The sequence below is a fragment of the Crassostrea angulata genome, chromosome 9 (assembly GCF_025612915.1).
Source record: "Crassostrea angulata isolate pt1a10 chromosome 9, ASM2561291v2, whole genome shotgun sequence".
Taxonomy (NCBI): Eukaryota; Metazoa; Mollusca; class Bivalvia; order Ostreida; family Ostreidae; genus Magallana; species Magallana angulata.
This window is the reverse complement of record NC_069119.1, coordinates 2265554-2293366: the sequence shown is the minus strand read 5'-3', so window position 1 is coordinate 2293366 and position 27813 is coordinate 2265554. Positions and strand designations below refer to the sequence as shown.

The following is a 27813-nucleotide window of genomic DNA, read 5'->3' as shown; positions in this document are numbered from 1 at the left end:
TGAGTATAATTAATTTCGTCTGAATCGTTTAAAAGTTTGGAGTATGGTTTTGTAATGCGTTTCTCGAGTAAGATGTGCATTTTACTATATATTTCATTGAAATGGCGTTGCTTGATTTTATCAATGACACTGTATTTGAAACACGATAACATTATTACCGCGCAGACGAATCTCAAATAAATTTTAGAAATAAAACTCTGAAACCTAGGGATCACGTGGACAAATATTCAAGGTAGGTTTTCTCACAAGCAGGTAAACCCGCGAGTTACCCTAAAGTTTAGAATTTGATTTCAGAGTTTGATTTCAAAATTGTTTTCGGCCGTTTTAAATTTTTCAAAATAAACAAATCTATTGATTAATTGGGAATTATTTTCCATAAACTTGTATGAGGCAATTTGCGCTATATTGTTATAGAGATAAATATTTCATCGCTATGGATTTTACTGAAGTTTCTTCCACCACATTTGTGGTTTGCCATTTGGCAAGTTTGGTTTTTTATCAAACTGATATTTTCATTTCTGAAGAAAATGTGCTGAATATCTTAAGCTGATATATGTATTTTTATACATATCCGGTAGATAATTTCAAAGCCAAATTATTTATTGGTGTTCCTTTACAAATTTGTTTTTTCAGGTATTTGAAAGAGATTTGATTCAGTTGCCTTCAAACTCTCCATCTCCTATTGTTGACGCATTATATGGAATCAAATGGGCTTATGATCTTGTGGGATTCAATTCTCCGACTGACAATCAGTTTGTTAAAAACATTATGGAAGGTGGAAAACGTATAGTGGCAAAATCTGTTCAAAAGAAAGAACCAATAACTGTTGAAAATTTACGATGAATGTATTTGAAACTGTTTGAATGTAATAATCTTTATAATCAAAGAATAATTTGTATGGTCTTGTTGGCATTCGCTGGATTTTTACGTAGCAGCGAACTCATAAATATCAAGAGATCTGATATTCAATTTTCCCCTGATCATATTGAAATATTCATCGAGTCTAGTAAGACTGATATCTACAGAGATGGTACTAGAGTTGTTATAGCAAGAACATTTTCATATATGTGTCCTGTTTCTAATTTCGATTTGTATCTTCGTTTAGCTGGGATTCAAGACGATTCAGAGGAATATGTATTTTGTGCTATTTCGAAATCGGGAAGTGGTTACCGGTTGCGTAATCATGAAAAGCCTCTGTCTTACACCAGGGTTCGTGAATTATTCATCGAAGCATTTACAGGAATTGTAGCTAACATCAAAGTCTATGCACTTCACAGTTTGCGGTCATGTGGAGCGACTGCGTCGGTAGTGAGGGGAATTCCGGACAGGATATTCAAGAGACATGGACGTTGGCGTTCGGAATCTGCTAAGGATGGATATGTCCAGGATCCGCTTAGTGAACGTTTAAGTGTTTCCAAAAAACTCATCTTCGCTAGCCAAGGGTTTTCGGTCCACTTTGCTCCCCATAAACCCTTAGCGGATTTCATTACGAAAACTCGGTGACAAGCTCCGTTTTATGATTGGCTGCAGCTGGGAGTAGCTGATCTAATCGCAGTGCTTGTAAATAAAAACTTTAAAAGAAAACACGTGTGTGATATTTGGTAAAACATTCGGTGCTTTTAACAAGTTGAGGCACAAGTTCTCGAGTACAGTGCTTCACCAACGATGGTCTAACCAGATCGCTTTAAAAGCCTATATATTTTACTGGGATTATACATAGTTCTGCAAACTTGTCAAGGCTCGCGTGAATGCATGGGAAGTAAACATGGCGAATGTAGAAGTTGCCTATCCAGTTAGTAAATTCGTTCTTGCTTATGGTTATTGCTTTTAAAGGTTCAATGAGCTCTGTTTTATTTTATTTGTTTGGTTCGCATTATTCACGACAACGATACCTGGTTTTATGGCATGAAAGCTTTCATATAAATCGGCGACTTTTTCACTCCCGGTACAGATCCTTACAAAACACTATGAATAAAACATTCCGTGCTTTCCCATGGTTATAACTTAATTCGTATTTAATAGCATCGTTAATTATGTTCTGATGTTCGGTAGTCAACATGTTTTCAAGTTGTAATAATGCCGTAGTGTATATAAAACCCGTTGTTTAATTCGATTAAAATGTAAATATGCAAGGGGCGCAACTCAAGTTGCTCGCTAGATAGCGCCACCACATCACCGAGTTTTCGAAATGAAATCCGCCAAGGGTTTATGGGGAGCAAAGTGGACCAAAAACCCTTGGCTGGCGAAGATGAAAAAACTTGGTTTATAATAGTTGTGATCATGTTGTTTATTGATTATATTGTATCTTTTTGTATTGATTTTTCTGAATATATATGAAGTTGGATTACGTTATTATATCCTATATTAATGATAGCATTAGTTCCCCGTTCTTTATATTTACATAGCTGCAGCGTGTCGTTGCTAATTCCACACAATGTGTTGTTATTTACTATAGTATCATAGTATTCAGCTTTCATTTGGAAAGTAATAAATGGATTTAAAGGAGAAATATGATTTCTTTCGTTTGAGGGACGATTTAGACAGAAATCAATTTCTACTTGGTATAATAATGAATTAATTATCCGGATATATAAGGTTTTCATTCGAATACCTGTTAGTGTCACCTGGTTCTTAAGAACCGCTATATAAAGACTTGCTCAGGTGTTAAATACCAGTTTAGGACGACACGTACAGCGGAAAGTTTAAATTTTCAGAATTGTTTTATTAAAATAGATAAATCATGTGATCCAACTTTATGCCATAATTATGTATGTGTACATTTAATATGCCAAATATTAAATAGCTGCACTTGTCGTTGCTTATTCCACACAATGTGTTGTTATTTACTATAGTATCATAGTATTCAGCTTTCATTTGGAAAGTAATGAATGGATTTAAAGGAGAACATCTTTAACAATGCCTTTATAAGCATGTCATTACAAGTAAAATCATTTTTACTGAACATTAAAGGTTCTAAATATTAACCATTACAAAACTTTACTTCTAATCAATGCAAGTAAAGTTGATATTTACTTGAAACTAAAGGTATATATATTTACAAATTTTACTGGATTTTCATAATTTACTTAATATGTTTTTGTAGCTTTATTCCGACTTTCAAAAAAATCAGACTAAACGTTGTGTGAAGAAATTATTTATTCATAGAAACAAAAATAATATTTTAATTTATCAATATATTCATAATTAAAAACACTTTAATCTTCATTTAAAACCCACGAATGAGTTGGGTCAACATTGGGTGGCTCTTGGTTTTTGACGGAGCCCCTTGTTCTTTTAGCCAACAGCCGCTTGCTGCGTGGAGGGCATGTCTCTAGAAACTATTTGTCCAGGCTATCTTTAATTTTTCTCCATTCCTCACTCTCCCATGAATAAGGATGGAACAGGAAGCCATTGTCCACCTCTTCATCACTGCTCATGTATTTGTGGGCCTCTGGGAGCATTACTTTTCTTCTTTTTAATTTCTGAAATAAGAAAAAAACATATAATAAATTTCCTTTCAAAAAAGACTTAAAAGTATGTAATGACAAAGTTAAAAAAAAATTGTTTCCCCTGATGCAACTGACCCATTTTGAAAATAAGGGGTAATTTTCTTTTTTAGTAAAGATGGCCTTATAGATATCCTTTCAAAACATAGGAATAATAATAATCGTTCTTTGGCACTAATATTTATCTGTTCTTACCTCTTTCTTTCTTTCCTACGTCGCCTGTCTCTTTTTGTGAATTTTTGTTTCATTCTTCTTCTGTTTGTTTTCTGCCTCTTTTTGGGAAGTGAAGTATCGTTTAATGGCAGCTAAAAATATCAAATTGAAATATAGTGAAGATTATAAATTAAAATTATTGTTGCAGGCTTCACCACTGTCTTAAATTCCTTACATGAATAATTAGAATACACCTAATTACTTCCTAAAGAACTCTTCCTTCACTCATTAATTTAGAAATATAATTCATTTCACTATATGATATGACATATGAAAGGAATGAAGCTGTATACATAAAATCTTTAAAAAGTTCATTTGAATTATTTTTTTTTTACCATTTATCACTTCAATTTTCTCCTCGGGAGCTTTGCCCTGAACACTTTTTTTGATGAAGTCTGTCAACTCCAAATTCTCTTCATCCATGAATCTACAAACATTAAAATCTATTAATTAAAAATGCTCTGCACAAGTTGATTAATTATTGTTGTGGTTTATACCAATTTATCATAGGCGTGTCGGATCGGGGGTTGGGGTTGGGGGGTTTCCTAAATTTACATTAAAAAGATTGAAATAATAATATAGTGATATTGAAAATGGAGTCATAGGTATACTACGGATTAGGATTAGGAATTTCATGATTTGGGGGTAAACATTTCGGTAGGTACTTTCTAGGTACTTTCAACCCCCCCCCCATTAGGATTTCCATGATTTGGGGAATTTTTTTTCTTTTTTTGCTTGTCAAGATTTCCGATGATTAGACTAGCACCCCCCCTCCTTTCAATTTGCTTCGGACGCCTCCATTTATCTGGCATGCAGTTCAATTAAAGTTTATGTTAATGAACATAAATCTGCAAAGTATATGTATATACTTTATACGAGTTCAAAAAATTCTTCAAACAGACAAAAAAAATGTTTGGGTACCTTGTGCTGCAGTTCCAGCTGAGATTGTTGCTCTGTTGACCATTTAAAAATGCGTCCGTCACGGCACTCTGGAAAGAAAATACCAGTAATTATTAAGATGGTAAATAAATAATTTTTTGTTGAAAATAATGATAGTAATTGAAATGTTACGAACATATTCCTTTATATACATGTACGTGTGTGTACGTGTGTGAAGAGGATAAACATAAATTTAATTTTAAAGGTATTCTAAACCATTAAAAGCTATCAACTGCAGCATACACCATTATTTTTGCTTCAGCAATATCCCGAGTAAAGAATATATATTAACTTACTCTTATTCTGTTTGGAACTTGAATAGGTTCATTGGTTTCCAGTTTTCTTTTTTTTCATTTCTCCTTTAATTTCTTTCACATCTTTCTTGACAGTGTTCAGCTGTTGAATTATCTCATTCTGATTTGCCAATATTTGTTGAATTTGTGTTTTCAACACACTTCCACTTCCTGTAGTAAAATATTGTTAAAAATAAATATCAAATATCCCATATAAAGAGTAAATATATTCATTACGTATGACTATGTACAGGGGAATTAGTGATCTTACCATTAATGGGAGTTTTTACAGCTGACACACTTGCTGGCTGATTCCTTGAAAATGTTCCTGGTGTCTTAACAACAAAATTAAAAATAAACTTTAAGTTTAATGATTTTGAAATTAAACAAATAAACAAATATATTATTCATGGACGTATATCTACATGTTAATATACTGTAGAAGCAGAAATATTCGTTGAGGATTTAAATTTCGTTATTTTTGTTGGCAGTAATATTGAACAAAATTAAATTCGTGACGAATTTTTAACCCAAGTATTTTGAATAAATACAGAGTTGATATGCTGATGCAATACATTTTAGGGATTACAATATGACAAAAATAAAAGTTAAAATGTATTACATTTAGAAGAAAACCAATTTTTGAACCATCCTTTATAAATATAGTTTTATTATTGATTTATATATAAATCATGTTAAACCTACAGGTTTCCATAAAACTATATCTAACCTTGGTAAAGTGGGGCCTTTGGAGGTGGAAAGAGTCCTCTGTATCCCCAGACTCCGATGATGACAATTCTTGAAAACTTGCATTTGCAGTAGGCGATGCAGCTTCTCTGACAGATTTCCTTGGCGATCTTCTAATTTCAACACGTGGAGTAAAACTTTTTTTCTAGAAAAATTCAACGGAAAAGAGACTGAAATGACTCATTATATTGGGCCAAAATAAAACTTGTTTGTTAGGACCCCAAACAACTCAGATCAATAAAACATTTTCATCGTAATAATTTATTTTTTTTCCGACATTTAGGATAATCCAAATCTGCCGAAATGTCATGGAAAACATGCGAACATTGTAGAGCTGAGTAACCCTTTTATGCCTCTCAATGCGATTAAAATATTTTCTGTTTACATATTGCTCATTATCAAAGAAGCACATGCACTTCTGTATGCATATGATACTACAGTAAACTAACAATCAATCGACTGAGATTTTAATAAAATGTGCTTCAAATAAGTCAAAAAGTAAATAATAAGTTTATCCCAACAAAAAAAGCTAATTTTGTTAATTACCACTCTAAAATCAAAAAATTGAACTACGGTCATAAAAATGCTATAATGAACCCTTTGATGTATTGTCTGCAAACTTTTTTAAGACTAAAGATTCATTAATAAAAAACATGTATTTATGTTGAGAGCATAAATATAACTGTATAAAAAGATTAATCGGCTAATGTAAAAAAAGCAAGCTATGATCATTGCTACTCCTAATGATCTGTTCAAATTTTAAAATCATTGCTCATTTAATTTCTGAAGGAAACCCAGGGATTAAGACTGTCCAAAAATAAACGCACAAGGGTAATTAAACTTACAATTGATAAGAAAATATCATGCAGTTATAAATATTCCTTCTGAGTTTGAAATGTTGATCTCCTTAAAAGGCTATCTGAATCCTCCGACTCTGTTGATATCAGCTGTCGAGAAGATTTTTTCTGCATTTTTCTTAATAACCTATCTTCAGATATTGCACTTTTTTTCCAGCTTACTAAAGTAGGTAAATAAGTTTTCAAAAATCAGAGAATTAGCATGTCCTGAAACTAGAACAGTTCAACTAATGAAATGTCATGCTTGTCTTACCTTTTGTCTTTGCTCAGGCTTTTGTACTTCTGTATTGTCATTTGAATCTCCAGACTCTGATGAAGATAGCTGTCTTTTTTGAGTATTTACATTTTTCACAGTTTTTCTGGGAGATCGTCTAAGAGTGCAAACATTTTTCTCCCCATTCTAAGTTCCCTAAACAAATTAATTTCGTTTTAAAATGTTTCAACTAATAGCATGTAAAGTTTAGAGATATGATTGGCATGGGGAAACAGATAAAATCAACTTAGTTGGGGATTTGTACTGAGCTCAAAGATGACCCTCAGGGCTCTTGCCTATCAAATCCAGACTTTTTGTTTCTGTAGAAAAAAATTATATACCTAATAGTATCATTTACATAAACTGGTCGCACACCAGTAGAGATTTTTCAGCTAATGTTGATAACCTGATATCCCTGTTTTAAATGAAGTATATTCCTTCAGGGTCCTCCACACACCTGGGATAAGTTCTGCATGCAAGCAGATTCGTCTAAATTACATTACTTAAGATATGGATTTTTAGCAAAATTCAAGTTTTGTAGAAAAAAAACTTTTTAAATTTTAATGCTATTTATGAAAATAAAAGTCCCTGCAGTATTTGAACCTGCATGCAGGTTAGTAGATCGAAGCAACACCCACTGCACCGCAGAGATGGACGACAAATTTAGGCAATATAACTGTTTTACAAAGCGCTAAAATCGCCATGTTGTGATGTTCTGTCGTAAATTAAAAGAGTAGAAGTCATGGGATGTTAAGGATCCTTATGAAAGAAATTTGCCTATTTATAGACCAGCTACCTTTGTTGAACTATTAAAAGTTAAATTTCTCAGAAGATGTGTTACCCCCCCCCCCCCCCCATGGGAAAACTTCTGAATTCACATAAAGTTAAAGGTATGAGCTAGTGCCTTTGCCCTTCCCCATTATGGGCAAACAAAATAATCTCCCGGAACCACTTCCCCCTCCTCCCTATGTGATTTTTTTTTCAATTAGTTAACTGTTATAATGATAATTTAGACGAAGTTGGTTTTAACACTAACGTCACTATTAGAACAGTAAAGAGACTGTTGATGTTCAGATCAGAATTTTGAACGTTTGAAACAAAAAAGAAAAACAAAACAAAACAAGAGCTTACCTTTGGAGTTCCAGATAACTGGAGATCAATTCACAAAAAATCGTACGTTTAATCGTAGACGGAAGTTTGACGTAAGATTTTTTTAAAAAGATTTTAGTTATTCACAAAATGTCGTACGTTTGACGTTACGTCAAAAAACAGTCCTAAGTTTACGTCTACTATTGGGTTGACGTAAGTCTATAATTGATATGTTTTTAGTTAAGTTATGGCAGTTCTATATTAGGACTACCTTCATTTTACCATAAGCAAAATTAAAAGAAGAAACTCCTATTTGATAACGCGCTATGGTTTATCTTGAAACGACAATGCCAGAGCTCTTTTTGTATCCCGTGTAGCAAAATACGAGGGTTGTTCGGAAATTATTGAGACATTTTCTCTAATTCTTTTAGTAAAAAAGATAAACTCTTGAATTTCACCAAAACGTAAATCAGGATAGAATTTATCAATGTGAAAAGTTTCTTGTTCATAGCATGAATAGATCATTCCCAGTAAGCTGACCAACGTGCCTTCTTCCAGTAACCCGGCGCAACTGCAAACTTTTCGCAACGTTATTTTAACGCACGCTTCTTATTGCTTCCTTGTTTTAAACACCTTACAAACGAACTGAAATAAGAATTATTCTTTGTTTCTCATCTTTTGTTCTAATTTCAAGATGTCATCATTTACATTTTCTCTCATTCTTGTTTTTTAGAGAAAAAATCGAGATATTTTTACCTGAAAGTCTAATTACTGTGAATGTCTCCTGCAGTCATTTTTTTTTTACATATTTAAGAACTGTTGACAACAGTTAGTGTGTCAAAAGTTGTTAATTAATCCAAAAATATGATGAACTGAAGTTCTATACCTTGTCTTGTCATCGTATTTTACGCAATTTCGTGGCTTTAAAAGGTCTTCTTCAGAGATTTCCACCAGTTTAATGGGTTTCGTTGCGCCGCCTTGACGTCAAAATTCAATGTAAAGTCGTTGTCAGATTTTTATTGTTTGGTAAATATATGTGAACCATATCTGTATTTCAACTCGAACATCAGTGAAACTTAATCAACAGTTAGTCGCAAAGAATAGCAAAATGAACATATTTAATTTGATTTCTTTTATTATTAACTGTAATTCTACGGACACTTATAAAGTAGATGTTTAAGTTGTTTAATCTCCGAGTTCATTGCTGCGCTGGGTACCCCGACCACCGACTTATTTATCTACTGTCGTAAACAGAATATTAAATATTCTTATAATATTACTTTGTTTTATTATGTGTTGGTGTTTCTTCAGTGTCTATGCCAATTTTCACCAAAATTCGTCACTTAAAAAGAAAATAATCGATTTGTCTCAATAATTTCCGAACAACCTTCGTATATTTATGGTGGTCGTAATTTATTTTTCTTAATCATACTTGAAGCACAATTGTAATAATTCAAGAATACAATAGATAATCACCATTACAAACCCTACACAGATAGGAAAAGAGATATATTGCGCGCCATCGATTCCGGGTATATCAAATCAGTATTAGGTAAAACTACGAAAATTATTTGATAATATAGTTTTCTTTATTCCTACAAATGCATTAAATCAGTAAAACGAGAGTCATATGCGAACACACTAATTAACTATCAGTATGTAATGTAATCAACGTACTACATATCATGCACGGATCTGGGGGCCCGGGCTCAGTCTGGTCCCCCTAAAAAACTTAATTATTTAAGGTAGAACCAGCCTTTAAGAAATCTGTTTCTAACCAATTGTTTTTAAAATTTGAAACAACTTTTACACGCATGAAAAAGACCAAAATATATATACCTATGCACAATTCTTTTTAGCTCACAAGGTCCAGCCGCCAAATTTTAATACAATGAAGCATGATCTCAAAATCAATTAAATTATGCACAAAAAATTTGTCATGTTAGGTCATAATTTTTATAAAAATCAAATGACAGCAATTAATTAACTTAATAAATTCTTATTGGTTTTTTTTTTTTATAGAAAAACATTTACGAAATAGATACATTGAAACACCGTATTGAATTGTTGACATTTACTCACTCTATATAATGGAAGAATTCACCACTTTTTCACGAGCGTTTTTTATTCGTTTCAAACTCTCGGGATGCACGTGTTAGAGTTATCTCCCCTATTTCTTTGCTACAGGACAATACACGGAACGCATTCTATCGTTACACCGGGTCCTTAGGACATTTATCATTTTAACGATAAAACAATCCATCTACGCTCTCCTAAGAAATATGTGATTTTTTGCACAGCGCCAAATATTTCTTTGCCATCATGAAGACAAAAATAAGTACTATTATAAGTTGATATATATTTGGTTTTTTATAATTTCTCTCGTAAGAAATCATAGATATATGAACAGAATAGATAGCAAATTTCCAATGAATATTGACACGTATTTGTATTATCGTTTGATTTCTTAGTTTATGCGTGGGAATGTTATATTGTGGAAACATAAATTAATCATGCTAAAGAGCCTCCCGTGATTTAGCGTGGACAGCTGGTGAATTTTTTGCGCACGCGCAAGTCTGTAAAAATAAAAAAAAATCCAGATGAGTTCTGGATTTTTTTGAGAAATTTTCGTTGACTATTAATTAGCGAAGCTTAATTGAGAAAAAATTGAAACAAATTGGTAATTTCAAGTACCTATGATGTTTAAACAAAAGACAGTACTCTTCTGATTTATCGGAATTAAAGACCAAACATTCGAGTCTATTATTTCAATATAGTAGTACAGATATATTTATTTCATTTATTCTCCAGACGACCTTTAAAAAAATTCACAATATCGAAAGGAAAGTTATAAATGGACACGCCAACGTGGGTGATAATACTTAGTTACTATATTATCGCCGAAACAGCAACCCCCCCCCCCCCCAAAAAAAAAACCCAAAAAAAACAAAAAACCGACATATTTAGAATGTACGTGTAGTGATACACTGACTTTTTTAAACAGTATTTTAAGTATGCCACGTTTTACTACAAACAAATTCTGCTGTAATTATCACATGCGTCTGACGTTAAAAATAATTCTTTTTGTAACAGAATTATTCCCAGTAATATAATAACACACTACATTAAAAAACAGGGAATTATCTTATTATAATAAGAAACATTTCTAACGTCAGGCACATTTTGATTTTCTTTCTGTCGATAACTGTAAACATATTATATAATTATATTAGAATAGGCGTATGGAAAGAAAAAAAGTAACTTCTTATATATGTCTGTGCTCAAAAGCGCTAAAAAAGTTCCGCGAATGTAAATGAGCGAAAATACAGCGTGACGTCATTTTTCCATAATGCCTACTGCGCATGAGCATTGTCGGTAATTAAGAACTTAGATGCACTTACGACTGTAACAGACGTACGACAACGTTATTATCTTACGACAGCTTTTGTGAATAGCACCATAAACGTAAACGTACGTTTGTCGTAAGTTTAAGGTGTAATCGTAGACGTACAATTTTTTGTGAATAGATCCCCAGGGATGCAGAATCTTCACCGGAAAAGTAAAGATGCAGACTTTCATCTTCAATTTCTGTGGCGTCAGAATCTCGATTCATCTTTACTTTGTGTTTGGTCAAGCCGCACATCCAAACTCCTTTTTAAACTCTCGGAGAAACTGACCGCGCAAAGTGCATGCTGAGAGGGATGATTCTATTGGCTATTTTTTTTTTATCAGCAACTGATATGACAGATCGTACCAAGTTTTGTACTTTACTTATTGCACATTTTATGAATAGCTTATGAAAGGAAATAGATCATCGTTTAGTATGTTATTCAAAATGCCATATCTTAAAAGTCTGCAGAATAGCTAGGCCTATTCGTAAAAATTCACGATTTTACACTTTCTGATCAACATCGAATACGCTATTGATAAAGTTAATGATGCTGACCATGCTGACGTAGTTGTAATATGAGACGCACCACGCCATTTCGATCAACTGGTCAAGAACAAAGGAAATCGAAGTTTATGTAAGTATTTTTTAAAGTAAAGTTGTTAGAAATGTGTGCACATGCATGAAAATCGAATATTCTTTTAGACATAACGTGCGAGTACCCATTATTGCCGATAATCCGAGATTCCTCTGACTGTAACCCCCGTCTTTATATTGTGACTTGAAGGTCAAGTCACAATATAAAAGCGGGGGTTAGAGTCAGAGGATTGTTATAAAAATAGCAAGATTTCCGCTATCTATTCGTTGTTTTTAGCTACAAACCAAAATAAATAATAGAATTTCTTAGACACTATAAGAGGTGTGAATGAAGAAAATTTACTTCAAGTACGTATCTCGGAACTCACCATAACAAACGTAAGCCTATGAAAACGTATCTCAATTCTATCCGTGGGATGACACATGCCACTGAATGTTTGACTTGTAATCCTCTTTGATGACAGAGCATTTTTTGTTTAGGTCTAAATTCGAAGAATATTTACCTCCGTGTTATTATATTTGAAAAAAATAAGCAAGATACCATTTCTACTACACAATATTTAAGAAAGAAAACTGAGCGTCTGTTTGCTTGTACGACGCCATTTTGTTTGCAACCTGAGGCGGATCAAAGATTTATCACACGCACTTGCGGTGTAAATCACAGGCGTTGCTATTAACTTTCACACACATTATTTCTTTAACTGGACACACTTAAACTTATTTTAAAATAGCTTTAAATAAATAAGCAATGCAAATCTTTAATTTGTAATCATTTGTGCCGAGACATGTGAAGCACATGTTCCTCCTTTGTGTGCATGTGGCCACATGCAGGGACAACGAAAAGAAAAGTTGATATTAATGAGAATAAAATAAAACTTATTCCTCAAATTAAATAAATGGACAGTGCAGAGATTTGCCTAGAAATTTTTACATGACAGCTTACATGAAGAGAATAATAAAGAAAACTTATGCTTTTTTCGGCAATAATGGGTACTCGCACGTTAGGCTATACCTATACAACTTTCAGTTTGCTAAGATTATGTGTGTATACATGTTAGCCAGTGGAACAGTTTAAGATCATCGGTATGTAGTTCCTGTATGTATTTCAGTTGGTGTCTCTGTTGTATCAGTAACGACCTGTCTCTATGTTATTATTTGTAAATTCATTATGTTGCAGCTAGTAGATGAAGGAAGGGGGGGGGGGGGGGGGTAAAGAGAGAGATGGGGGTGCTTCTGTACAAATTCGCCATCTTAAACTCATATGCATGAAGATATATGTAATGTAATTTAAGCGCAGCAAGAATTACACATACCGTGCATCACTGACAACTAACTGATATATTGACAATTATCAATTGACATCAAATAATTTTTTAAGGGAGAGAGGAGAGAGAATTATTTTCAAAGTTTTAAAAAATTCTTACAAAATACATAAATCTGCTTCCCCATAAAACCATTCTTTACTTTTGGGGGGATTTGATCAGACTGTAAAATGTAATTTGTGTGTAGTTTGATGAAAGGTGTAAGCGATAGATATTATTTTTCTTTTGTTATTTGTTTTCTGACTTCATTTTTTTTTTCGTGGTTCATAATTAAAAAAATAAATTCTATTTTTGCATTCTAAATACCTACATTGTATCCTTGCCCAAAGTCCATGTTTGTACATGTAGATATATAATTTCCCATTTTCCCATTTGATGGTTTGACAATATGCAGTATCTACAAAGATTTTTAACTGTTTATTCTTTTTTAATTGGGTTCAAAATGACAAGGCTGTAACTTTAAAAGCACTATATTTTTTTAAATTTCCTCCTTACTGTTGTTTACTGACAGTAACTGTACATGTATTGACTTTGCAAATATAGCTTAAAATTGGAAAAATAAGACACTAAATCTGGCTCTTGCTTGTATATACATAATCTCCATATCTAAGCAGAAGCCAGAAGAAATTTTGAAAACTAATCATCTGAGGCAGCTAGGTATCGCAGTTTATCTTGAAATAGCTAGTACACACATAACATATGTTTGATCCATACTCTAAAATTTATTGCCGGAATATATTGAGCGAGTTCACTGTGACACCATACATTTAAATCTATAATCATTTGTTTACGTACATCGACTCAATATGAAAGAATAGAAGTAAAAGATCTCTTAGGTCTCAGCAAAGCTTGTGCAATACTCTAAACATTTAATGTCTTCAAATGTCAAATGTAAATTAAATTATCCAGTAATTTTAGGGGATGGGGGTTGGTAAATATATTCCAATGGTTATTCAGGTTGTGGTCCTAGCCAATAATTGGCAAAGGCCTAACATATGCAAAACAGGTCAGTAAATTCATTAAATTTCATTCTAACATTTACAGATAGACTACGTGATGTATATTTGTTGATCCATGAGAGAGGTGTTTTCACCACTCAGTGTCAAAGATTTAATATATACTATATAAACAAAACTTAATCTTAAAGGGAATATTTAAAATTTTGAAAATTGATTTCTATGAAAACATGTACAATTATAAATTTCTTTTGAAAATTGTTTTCAAATGATTACATTTTGAACAGTTGAATTAGAAAATTTAAAATCCCTGTACTCTAGCTGTACTAATGCTCTTTAAGAAATGCACTTTATATATATAGCTACTTCAGAAGTTTTGATAAATCTACATGAAATATTGTAAGTTTGACATTCATTTGTTAATTAAAAGTAATTGAATGTATCCATTGTGTCAAAACTCATATTTGGCACATGGCATTTGTATTTGCATAGATATACACAAATCATGCTGTGCAGTTCACTCTGTAATGAAGCCTCCCAGTGATCTTTCATAAAGATAAGCATTCTTGACCTGTCATTTCAGTAGTAAATCTAACCATAGTGTACAAACATCAGCAGATAATGGATTACACAAAGCTAATGATTTACCACTTGCCAGTTGTAAACGAAATTAACTTTTCATCTTATTTACTTGTTAATAGTAGTTATATAATTACATACATTAACATACCAGCACTAAAAGCTTACAATCAATGAAGATCTGAACACCATAGGGAAGGATTTAGGATTATTAATATGTAAACCTGATGCTGATCATTGATATGCAGCAGTGGTAAAGATATTATGTAAATAAGGCCCTTACAAAAATTGTTTGTTTGGAATTGCCATCTTGGTGTTTTCAGACTCATGAGGGAGTGATGGATATTTTTTTGTTCACACTGGAAGTTTACCTAATTAAAACTTGGTTTAAAAAAAAAACTCCATAAGCAGTGGAAATTAAATGCTATTAATAGTATCTAAAAAACATGAACAAATGTACTACTCGCCTCTATATGTAATCATTGTACAATAAAAAAAAATCAATAAAAAAATAATTGCTTTATTTTTGGTTTATGAAAACTTGATCAGCAGGGAGTATTTAAGTGAAACACTGCAGGAGGCAGTTCCAAGCAAACAATAATTTTATTTTGGCCCAAGAATTTTCAGAATACATATGTATTCTTCGTAGGTGGCTTGTAGCGATTGCAATATTGTAATTTTAAATCTGTATTTTGAAAGGCAGCATATATAGATGTATATATCATGACAATAATCAGAAATCCACAATGTTACAGTTGTATGCAAGTGGGGAAATATCAATAATTTTAAATTTTGAGACATTGTATTATCTTTAAAAAAAATTATTTTAACAGTTTGCATGGAGAAAGAAGATATCAGTAAGACAAAGACAGCCAATCATGTGAAGCAGCGATCAAAGAAAAGAAGAAAATTAAAAAGAAGCAGGGGTTCAAAATTCCTCAAGCCCGACGTCCCGGGCTAACAAATTCCGGGTCCGGACTCGGCATTTAGAATCGCCGGAAGTCCTTGGACTTGGCATTGTTTATTTTTTTTTTTAAGTTAAGAAAAAAGTTCGTAAAACAAAAATAAAGCAAATTCTCAAATGTATTTAATAAAAATGTGGGTTTTTTGGTGTTAATATACCCATAAAACATTACGAACGTTTCGAAAATACAATCCGTCTTTATTTTCCGTTGCGGTTAGACACCTGCTTTTACGCAATTTCTCATGTTTCCTCCCATATGACAAACAAACGGAATGAGTTTGTTTAATTTTGGTTTTACCAGCAATAATGCTCGAAAAGGAACGACAAATAAAAGACTGCGCAAGGAACAGGAAGCTGGGGACTCGGGGTGTGATCAAAATAACAATTCCAAAGACGGAACCTATGACAAGAAGAGAGTTCGTGAATTTCAAAGCCACTGGCGTGATGATAAGCCGTGGCTTGATTACAATGACGATACGAAAACTATGTTTTGTTCAATTTGTAAAATTTTTCCGATTACAGCGGACAGGTCAAACGCACTGACTAGGGGAACAACAAACCTGAGAATCGAACCTATAAAAATCCACGAGAGTACCCCTGAACATTTTTCTTGTCACAGGTCAGTCAGTGTAGTGTGTACTTTGTTGTCCGGTGACAGTTTGGCGGTTGTTATTAAACGGTGACTTGTAATTAAATTTTAAAATATATTAACCTATTGTTCTAGATTAGTAAACATAATAAACCAAATTATAATAATGAAATATTTATTATTATAATACTGAAATTTTTACAGATTATGGTTGAAGAACAAGGGGTTTGATGTACCAAAAGCCAAACTAGCTGACACAGCACTAGGAAAGGCCATAATAAAAAAGAAGTGTACACCAGAGCAAGCCAACAGATATGCTGTCCTTTCCAATACAGCTTATGGTGTGGCCAAGCAAGGAAAACCTTTCAGTGATTTTCTTTATGTAATGGAGATTCAAAGAAAGAATAAAGTTGACATTGCTGAACAATATATGAATATAAAAGGGTGTAAGCTATTCATTAGGTGGATAACTAAACAAATGAAACAAGAGCTTGTCACAGAAATCAAAAACTCGCCTTTGATGAGTATTTTGTCAGATGGTAGTACAGATACAGGTGTTTTAGAACAGGAAATTGTGTATGTGAGATATGTAGATGTTAAAGAAATGATTCCTGTTACTACTTTCGTAAATATTGTAGAGCTTAAAAGTGCAGATTCTGAAGGTGTATTGAATGCAATTTCATTTGCTTTGGCAGATTTACAGTTTGACAAAGATAGCTTAAAACATGACACAGATGGGCCAAAACTTGTATGTGCAAATTTTGATGGGGCGTCAGTAAATTTTGGTTCGAAATCTGGAGTGTTTCAAAAAATCAAAGAGTTTGTTCCTGAGGTGATAGGGATACACTGTATAGAACACAAGTTAGAGTTAACTGTGCTTGATGCTTATAAAAAATCAGCTACATATCAACATTTGAAGCAACGGTTAAGGGTGTATTCAAATTTTATTTTTTTCCCCAAAGCGCAGAAGAGAACTAAAAGAGATCAGTGAACTGTTTAACAATGACTTTGCCCATCTTGGGCACATCAAGGGCGTAAGGTTGCTTTCAAGCAAAGAGAGAGCTTTAAAAGCATTAGTAAAAAATTTAGAGGCTGTTGTTGCACATTTGGAACACTTTTGTACGAGATGGTAGGGCAGATGATGCCAATAAGGCAAAGGATTACCACACAGAAGTCACCTCTTTGCTCTACCTCAAAGTGTTGTATTTTCTATTAGACTTTTTGCCTATATTGGCAAAGTTATCAAGAGTTTTTCAAGAATAGAAATATCTTATTTTTGAGATTTCTGAACATTTTGATATTGTTTTGGCACAGCTGGAACAATTGAAAAAGTCTGATGGCAAACATATGAAAGAGTTTATTACAAAATTAGATTTGGAGAACAGAATGTTTGGTACAACTATCAAATTGCGGAGTAGGGGTTTCAAATCTGTAGATTTTAGGAAAGATAAAGACCTGCACCAATTGTTATCTTTTATGTCAAATCAAGGTTTAGCAACATGTATGAGAAGCCCCTCTCACTCCTAAATATTTTCAACTTTCATCACTGGCCTTTAGGTAGGGGGTATGAATTAGCTGAGCATGGGATGGAAGAATTGCTGGAGCTAGTTTCACACCCCCAATTTCAGAATATATTGTCTGAAGATGAGAAATTGGGAATAAATGAGCAATTTACTGCTATGAAAATGTACATTAGTCATTTGAGAACAAATGGTATGTTAGATGTTTATTCTCTCTTTTTAAGAAAAATGGTTACAGAGAGAGAGCTGGTGAAGGCAAACAAATGTCAGCCTTAGAAAAACTTGTGCTGTGGCTCTTTAGAGTTTCTCCATCTACTAGTAGCTGTGAGAGGGGATTCTCAATATGCAATGTTATTAAAAATAAGTTGAGAACTGTATTAACAACTGAATCTTTGCAAAATCAATTATGCTTAATGACAAATGGTCCAACTATTGACCAATTTCATGCTGGAAAGTGCATAGATTACTGGTTTGAAACCTCTGTTGGCACACCTCACTCCAGTGGACATAAGTTAAAAAACAGAGAAGATGAATCTGAGACGTTTCTTATTTCAGGAAAATAATGCATGTATTATATAGAATGACACTGATGATAAAACTGTAAACAGTCAATGAGTCATGGCTGTGACCTACAGCACAGTCTATTTATTGTAACAGATACCAGTCTATTCAGTAGTGATTATTTGTAAAAGTTATTGTACCAATAATCTATCAGTCTGGTATTGTGTTGAAATACTCATGTATGACTATATGACAGTGTATGGAGGAAAAATAAAACATATATTCATAGATATAGTCTTTATTCATTCAATGCAACAAATGAAAATTAATTATAACATAAATTTAATGATGTCTAGGTAAATATATTTTATCTATCATGAAAATATGGACTTGGAAATTTCTTCCTCGGACTTGCCTAAAATTGACTCTTTAAGTCCTGGACTTGACCATGATAAAAAAAAATTTGAACCCCTGAAGAAGTCGGAGATTTCACACACATGAAGTTGAGGAAGAAGTTAAGTGTGCCTCTTCAGCGTCTGATTCAGATGAATCTCCAGGGACTTTTTGCGATAGATATGAAAGAAAACAGAACACAAAGAAAGGTATGTTTGTATATTTTAGAAATATTTAAATCACAAATGATGATGTAATTTAATTGATTGATTTTAAAAATATTTCATTCTAATATGTAGATTTTTCTGTTCCTTTAATTTATATTAATGACATTGTGTTAAAAAAATTCTAAATCCAATTTTCAACCATTAATTTAGCAGTTAAACGTAAGTTCAATTGTTATGAACATGATATCCCTTAATTCTATGTATAGATGTAAATCCAAATCCCCCGGTCAGTGCCCAAGAGGATACACCTTTATCTTCAAGCCTTTTCCAGGACCCATTGATGAAGGACTTTAAATCTTATGTTGCAACAAAGAACAAATTAACGAGGAAATGGGGAATGTCAACTGTCAAGTCTGAATGAGGAATTTTTCATTGTGTAAGTTTTCTGAGGCACACAGTTATACCTAAAGCAAACAAAGTTTAAGAATTGTCATTTTTGTCCTTCTACTTTTCATAGCCATTGAATGCTTTTAATATCCATTTTTTATTTTTTTTTCTATAATTTATCCATTCTTAGTACATGTACTACTATATAAGATCTAGTTTACATATAAACCCGAGGGAGGGGGCATCTTAAAGAGAGCTCTAGTACCTTAAAAATCTTTCTTGCAAATATTATTTTATGTTTGATTAATTAAATTTTATGTACATATGTTCTGAAATTTATCGCTGATTTTTTTTTAGTTTCTTGATGGACCTTCATGATCAAAAGCGAAAGAGAAAGTTCTGTATGCCCTGCAATGAGGAATTTTCAAACAGGTACTTTGCAAGACATACATGTAAAAAGAAACCCATTCATGACCAGACGAGTGCTGCTAGTGATCAAGATGTGCAAACAACCAAAATCTCGGACACTCCGTCTACATCCAGAGCCACAGTTGACTGCTTTATGGAAACAGAAGAAACGGAAGCATGTGCCGCAAGTGATCTTGAAAGGAATGAGTTATCGTCCGACACTGAAAGTGTCTGTGAAGGTACAGTTTTTGATGATGAATTGTTAGAAATGATTATTCAAAGCAGTGAAGGAGAGTCGACATCAGATATAGAAACTGAAGACCAAGAAACTTTGTATGTTCAAACAATATTGAAACTACTCTTTAGGTGGCAGTCAGCTTTTTTTGTTTCAGATCTTGCATTATCTTTTATAGTTTTGTTGCTCAAGTCTGTGTTTTATCTGTGTTCATTCTCTTCCACTTTTCTTGACAAGCTTTACAGGAAATTTCCATCAACTGTATATCAAGCAAATAATGCATTGCATTTAAAATTAGATAATTTTAAGAAATATGTTGTATGTCCAAAATGTTTTACATTGTATGAATTTTCTCAGTGTATTCAATCAGTTGAAGGTAGAAATATTTCAAAGAAATGCAGCAACATAGTTCAACCCAACCACGAACTTGCTCATTTCAGAAAACCTTGTGGTGAAATACTACTAAATAATGTCACAGTTAATGGTAAAGCAAGTCTTTTAGCACGGAAAACATATTGTTACAAAAGTCTGAAGGAAAGTGTACATAGACTTGTGAAGAAAAAAGGGATTTGAAGAATTATGTAATAATTGGAGAAATCAAAGTTCTTCTGAAGATGTATTAAGTGATGTTTATAATGGCAATATTTGGAAAAACTTTAATGGAAGAAATTTTGGACTTATGTTAAATGTAGATTGGTTTCAACCTTTTAAATATTCAAATTATTCTGTCGGTGCTGTTTATCTATCAATTTTAAATTTGCCACGAGAAGAGCGCTTTATAGAAACAACATTATTTTAGTGGGTATAATACCAGATTGTAAATACAAATACTTTTTTGGAACCTTTAATGGATGAGTTGCAAGAGGCATGGGATGGTTTTTATTTGTATAGTTATACATCCCCCTCTGATCCTGTAAAATACAGGCTCGCCCTTTTGTGTGTAGGGTGTGATATCCCAGCAAGCAGAAAGTTGTGTGGGTTTCTTGGTCATTCAGCTACAATTGGCTGTAACAAATGCTCTAAAAGGTTTGAAGGAGATTTCGGTAAACAAAATTATGGTGGATTTAATTTGAAGGAATGGGTGGAACGTGATAAAGATTCCCATATGAAGGTGGTCAAAGAAATTATGAAATGTAAAACCAAATCCCATAGAGAAGAGATAGAAAAGAAGAATGGGATAAGATATTCAGTACTTTTAGAGCTTGATTATTTTGATCCTATTGCTATGACGATAATTGACCCAATGCATAATTTGTTTTTGGGAACAGCAAAACGCATGTTAACAGTATAGAAAGATCAGAAGCTTCTTTTGCCAGAACATTTTGATGAAATACAAGAAAAAATTTCAATGGTCATTTGTCCCTCAGATATTGGCAAATTGCCTCAAAAGTTTTCCTCAAGCTATGGTTCATTTAATGCTGACCAGTGGAAAAACTGGACCATTATATTTTCAGTTTATGCACTTAAAGGTCTTCTCCCTGATAATCATTTAGAATATTGGCGGAAATTTGTTTTGGCATGTAAAATTGTGTGTACTCGATCACTAGCCAAAAGCAATGTTAAGGTAGCACACAAGTTGTTCTTGTCATTTTGTGAATCTGTAGAAAAAGCATTTGGTCAAGAGGCTATTACACCACATATGCATTTGCATGCTCATTTACATAAGTGTTTGTATGATTTTGGTCCTGTATATGCATTTTGGCTCTTCAGTTTTGAAAGAGAAAATGGAATATTAGGTGCTATTCCATCTAATAATCGATTTGTTGAGCTACAACTTATGAGAATTTTTTTAAAAACTTTGCATGTTGTTGATATTGACTGTGAGGAAAGTGTAATTCAAAACTTTGGACCAGATTTTAAGAAGATTGTGTCTATGATTGATGGAAAAGATAGAGGTTCATTAGCGGAAATGCAGATGTGTCAGTATGAAAGTTTTCTTCACTTGTCTTCTAGAAATGTAGATTTTTGCTATTTTGATTGGTCAATTGACGCATTCATTACTAAAGGTTTTTCCCATTCTACTTTAAGAAATTCCTTTGTCAATGATGGAGATATTTCTTTTTTGAAGGATCTGTATGCTGTTATATATGCGAATGTTGAAACTTTTGTAGTGTGCAACACATGTAGATCAACTGACAGTGTCAATTTTTAAAAAAATCTTGTTGGAACTAAGAAAGGTAGAAGCAATCGTTCCTCAATGATCACTGCCCATGGGGTAGGTGAAAATGGACATATTTCATCATTTGAGAATATGAATCTCAAACCTAGACCGGGACAAGTTGAGAAAATAACTAGTGGGTATTGTTTTTTTATACAAAAAAACACATGTCTCCCCTTCTCCCCAAGGATTGTAATATGGGGCAAATTTAAAAAGTGAAAAAGAATGAAGTCAGCTATATGTTAGATATCATCCATATATGATACAGTTTAGAAAATGAATTAACTTGAGACACAAGATTGATCAAGGTAAAAAATTATGGAGGCATGCACTCCTTCTCAATACCATCTACCTATGTTCCAAGTTTGAAGCCTTAATGTCAAAAGGTATCCAAGTTACCACCCAGACAAAATTTAATTATTTTTCTTAATTTGACCTTGAGTAAAACAAGGTCAAGGTCAAATATTAATCAATAGTACACTTTAGTGTATTATAATTGTTCTTTGTGTAAAGTTTGAAGTCCTTCTGTCAAAGAATATTTAGGAGGTGAACAATGAAGTTTGTTCTAATTTGACCTTGAAATAATTTTTTTAGGTCAAGGTCAGAAATTTTGGTAAGGTTGAACTGGACTAACTACCATCTGTGTATGATACAAATTTAAAGATTGCATGATTAAGGAGTCTTGTGTTATGGTCCGGACTATATTTTTTATAAAACGCTTGACCTTGAAGAATAGGTCAAGGTCAAAAATTCTGATGGCTTGCACTTCTTCTCAATACCATCTACCTACGTTCCAAGTTTGAAGTCTTAATGTCAAAAGGTATCTAAGTTTCCACCCAGACAAAATTTAATTATTTTTTCTCAAGTTGACCTTGAGTAAAACAAGGTCAAGGTCAAATATTTATCAATAGTACACCTCAGTGTATTATAATTGTTCTTTGTGTAAAGTTTGAAGTCCTTCTGTCAAAGAATATTTAGGAAGTGAACAATGAAGTTTTTTTCTAATTTGACCTTGAAATAAAATTTTAGGTCAAGGTCAAAAATTTTGGTAAGGTTGAACTGGACTATATACCATCTATGTATGATACAAATTAAAAGATTGTATGATTAAGGAGTCTTGTGTTATGGTCCGGACTATATTTTTTATAAAACGCTTGACCTTGAAGAAGATAATAGGTCAAGGTCAAAAATTTTGATGGCGTGCACTTCTTTTTAATACCATCTACCTATGTTCCAAGTTTGAAGTCTTAATGTCAAAAGGTATCTAAGTTACCACCCAGACAAAACTTAATTATTTTTTCTCAAGTTGACCTTGAGTAAAACAAGGTCAAGGTCAAATATTTATCAATAGTACACGTCAGTGTATTATAATTGTTCTTTGTGTAAAGTTTGAAGTCCTTCTGTCAAAGAATATTTAGGAAGTGAACAATGAAGTTTTTTCTGATTTGACCTTGAAATAAAATTTTAAGGTCAAGGTCAAAATTTTTGGTAAGGTTCAACTGGACAATATACCATCTATTTATGATACAAGTTAAAAGTTTGTATGTTTAAGGAATCTTGTGTTATAGTCCAAACTCTATTTTTTATAAAATGCTTGACCTTGAAAAAGAAAATAGGTCAAGGTCAAACATTTTGGTGGCGTGCACTCCTTCTCAATACCATCTACCTATGTATCAAGTTTGAAGTCTTAATGTCAAAAGGTTTTTAAGTTACGGCTTGGACAAATTTGGATGAAGAAGAATAAGAATAAGAAGAACTAGACACGATCTCGTTGCGAGCAACGAGGAGGTCTTCCGTCCGATTTTTAGAAGGTGAAATGACGTCATCGACTTTAATTATCGACAACAAAACATGATATGGAAATAGGGGCGAAGAACTAATGCTTTCCTGTATTGCTTTTTATAAGTTCTTTTACGTTGCTTTTTCAAATAGAAAAAATTTTTCCAATTGAAATAGAAAAGATTAAACTATTTTACCTCTGGCCCCTAATATCCCTAGTTAGGTAACGCATGAGAAAATCATTATATTGTTGGGATATATAAACGTATTATACATAAAGTCTGTCCCAAGATATTTTTGCCACACATTTTCTCAAATTATTCGATATTTGTAAATATCTCTTGATTCAGACGAGGTTCATTCGATAGTATGAAAAAATCCCAAGATTTCCCTTTTGTAACGTCCCCTCTAGCTTGTCAGGTTTCAATACACGGCTAAAAAAAGAATGTCTACGGGGATTTTGCATTGCATCGGCCATTATAAAGCCCGGATGAAAACGTTGAAAAATTGTGCTAGATATTCCGTGAGACTTCCGAATTGAGAAAAGATGTAAACATTCCCCATTATAAATCTCCGTAGGAAATCTGTTTTTGATCCTGTGAATGTTTACGAAGGAAAAATAGTAATTTCTGAATGAAGTTTGACCCCCTAAAAACGTTAATACCTAATTACGTAACACATGATAAAATCAATAGATTTCTTGGATACAAAACAGTTGAGATCGACACAAAATTTAAAATTTTGATTAATTCATGTGATTTTGAATGACCATAGTTGTGAATGGAATTGTAGATCATTTTGGAGAATAAGCGGGTATTGAACATAATTAATGCACATGATCATGCACATGACAAATAAAGTGTCTTACACATGTAAATCTTAATGTAAAAGCTGCTTGGTCCAATTTTCAATAAAATAATTGTATGCTTTTAAACGATGGTTATGCTAAGTATGTGTGCAATAATATACGTTGCAGTAGTTTTCCCGGTCAATTAAGCCATATTTAAATAAAAAAAATTATGTACATGTTGAAACTCGTTGAATCCGGATGTTGTGTATTACGGCATGCTGCCCAATCCGGCGACATTATTCAGCCCCTTGACATTTTCCCATCATTTTTGTTTTAAAAAAATTGTGCAATCCCGATCCTGTCTATTCTGTAAACCGGCGAAATGAAAAAACATACTGCTTATAATTAGTGAGAGTTATCTCCCGTAGTCCGTCTACTTATCGATCGGTCGGCCTTCTGCGAGATATTTTAAATGCTCAATTATCGACCAATTTTACTGTCGTTGCTATTGATTTAAATAACTGTAAATATAGATCCAAACTAGCAACTCATTTCAGTTAATACCGTAAAGTCTTGTTATGAATTGCAAAAATTAGATAATTAGATTATAATTCACCCCATTTTTTCAGGCCGTGATTCAGGATACTGTGAGAGTAAGACTGCCGATATTGTCTGTTATCCCCGTTGTATGGCTACACGTACAGAGTTGCATATTATTCTAGATCTGTCAAAATGCTATTTTTTTTAAATAAAATTCTCATTATATTAATATTCATCCATTGTTTCCCTGTATCATAACAGTTCTCGCCATCAGGTGTTTCAGCCACCTGTTGACTTGTTAATGTTTTGTTTAACAATTTACGGTTAAGCATGCACTTTACAGGTAGATCGGATGTTTGAAAAATTATCAATAACGATGATTTGATTCAAAAAGTATTTCCATCGTATGTATTCCGTTATGGATTTATTGTTTCAAAAAAATAATTTAAAATGAAAATTGGTACCGTATAGATAAGATCGATGAAATCTAATATATTTCAGAACAATTGAAAATTTTACAAGAATACACGATCAGGAGCTACTGCATTAAATACTAAAATTAATTTCAAACAATGTCCTCTAAACCGGATGTTGCCTAATCCGGCCATTTTTTTTCAGAACCACCCTCCGCCGGATTAGACAATTTTTGGTGTATATCCACAAAATAATCGACATAAAAGGGTTTTGCGTAATTTCGCCTCGTGTTTAAACTGGCCCCTTACGTTGAAGCTAACATGATTGTATTACGACTTTGACATCTGTCTTTTTTATATAATCTATTATAACATATGAAATATACAGCATGACTATTTAAACAAAAATAAAGCAGTGTACATTTGTTCGTTTATAGGTTTTATGTTTACATTGTTTATAATCATTGCAAAACATGCAGGATGAATAAACACAATCACTCGAAGGATGAAACCCAACGGTTTCCTTTTTTAAACATTCCAATGATGTATTTTGAGGGTTTTTTTGTATGCCCAAAATTTATTTTTATTTACTTTGAATATTTCTAACGTTGAAGGGAGAGCAATTCCGTGTAAATACATCTATAACTTTGTAAGATCATTCATTTGGTTTGCAAGGAAAATTATTTGATACTGTAATGGCCGACAAATCGGAACATGCAGCTTAAAGAAATTTCTCAACATTTTATACCTCGAAACGTTATTTCAAATCAGGCACCAAACAATAAAGGGAAATGGAAATATTCGGCGGATATAAACGTTAAAGTATTCTTATGATAAAAAATTGTATTTTTGGCAAACATAGATTAATCATTTTTTATCTCCTACAAGATATAATCGCACCTGTGTTTTGTATCCATCTCTTTTTAGCCAAACCTGTAAAAATTCGTGGTCGTTTCACCGTCTTGTTGTAAACCCCGCTGAAATGATTACAATCGATTCGCTGTTGAACGAAAGACTCGACTAGAAAAACTTGCTGCATGGGCCATCTAACATTATTAATTTTAATGATGAATTCAGAAACTTATAGATTTCAAAAAGTGTCATTTTTTGTTAAGTTACAGGAACATTGTCATTCATGCACATAAATTTGTACAAAATAAGTTATATGTTATTCAACCAGTGTTTGAAATTTAAGACCGTTCTTGAAATATTTGGGAAAGAAATTTTAGGGGTCATCCTTTCATCTTTTTATCGGGCTCGTGTAACAAAATTTGAGCCATTTCCGAATAACTGTGTGCACAAAAATCGTATATTAAAAGAATGCAGGTAACGGGAGCTTTTAACAGGGGAGCAGGGAGTGCTTTAAAATTCATATTGACATGTATTAATTTACCGTGTAAAATTATCAATCATAGGCATTAGATAACTGCTATTGCCTGGTTGGCGAATTTGATTTGCCTATTGACTCCATGACATCTACAATTTCGCTTAGTTAAACGATAACATTTTTAAAAAAAACATATATAAGCATGTACTCCAATCAGGTGTTGTACTTTACAGAACGTTTAAAAAATTACGCGATTGCCGAGCGCTTCTTTTTTGGGAAAAATAGTCCTAATCAGACAGCAAATACATAATACAGCATACAGACGGTTTTATTAAGATATATATATAATTTATGTATTAACTATTTAAGTGTGCTTGAATATGCAAATTTTAAAGCCCATTCGATTTGTATTAGATAATTAATCTACTAAGTAGTATTTTTAACCATGTGTTCTCTACTCGATTTTTAACTATCCGAATACAATCAAAATATTTACAATGAATGCACATGTACATAAACTTTTTATAACTCACATATTCTTTCAGAATCAAAAAAAAAATAAAATTTGATTAATTATAAATTAATAAAATCAGCAATGAGTATGCTTTTTAATGAATCTGACCACCATTGAGAAGAGGTTATTATACCAATATTGTGACCCTTATTATTTTACGGCCTGAATGTAAATAATTTTTCAACTTCTATAAAATGGTTAGTTTTAACGTGCCCGCACCTACCGCAAGCATGTAAAATTGTACTTCTTAAGCTGCCTTATCTCAAACGCTTTTTAAATATATTTTAACTTTTACTTACTACATCCTGCTTAACTCTCTCTCTCTCTCTCTCTCTCTCTCTCAACTCATAAAAAATTCTAATACTTTGTTAGACAAATGAAGAATCACA

General features: G+C 32.7%; 2 pseudogenes; one reads left to right on the top strand and one right to left on the bottom strand.

Annotated features, from left to right (window-relative positions):
* Positions 1–3215: 3215 nt before the first annotated feature.
* On the bottom strand, positions 3216–11540 carry LOC128163215 (uncharacterized; annotated as a pseudogene).
* An 8084-nt stretch (positions 11541–19624) lies between these two features.
* LOC128163211 (uncharacterized) lies at positions 19625–20758 on the top strand (annotated as a pseudogene).
* Positions 20759–27813: the final 7055 nt, after the last annotated feature.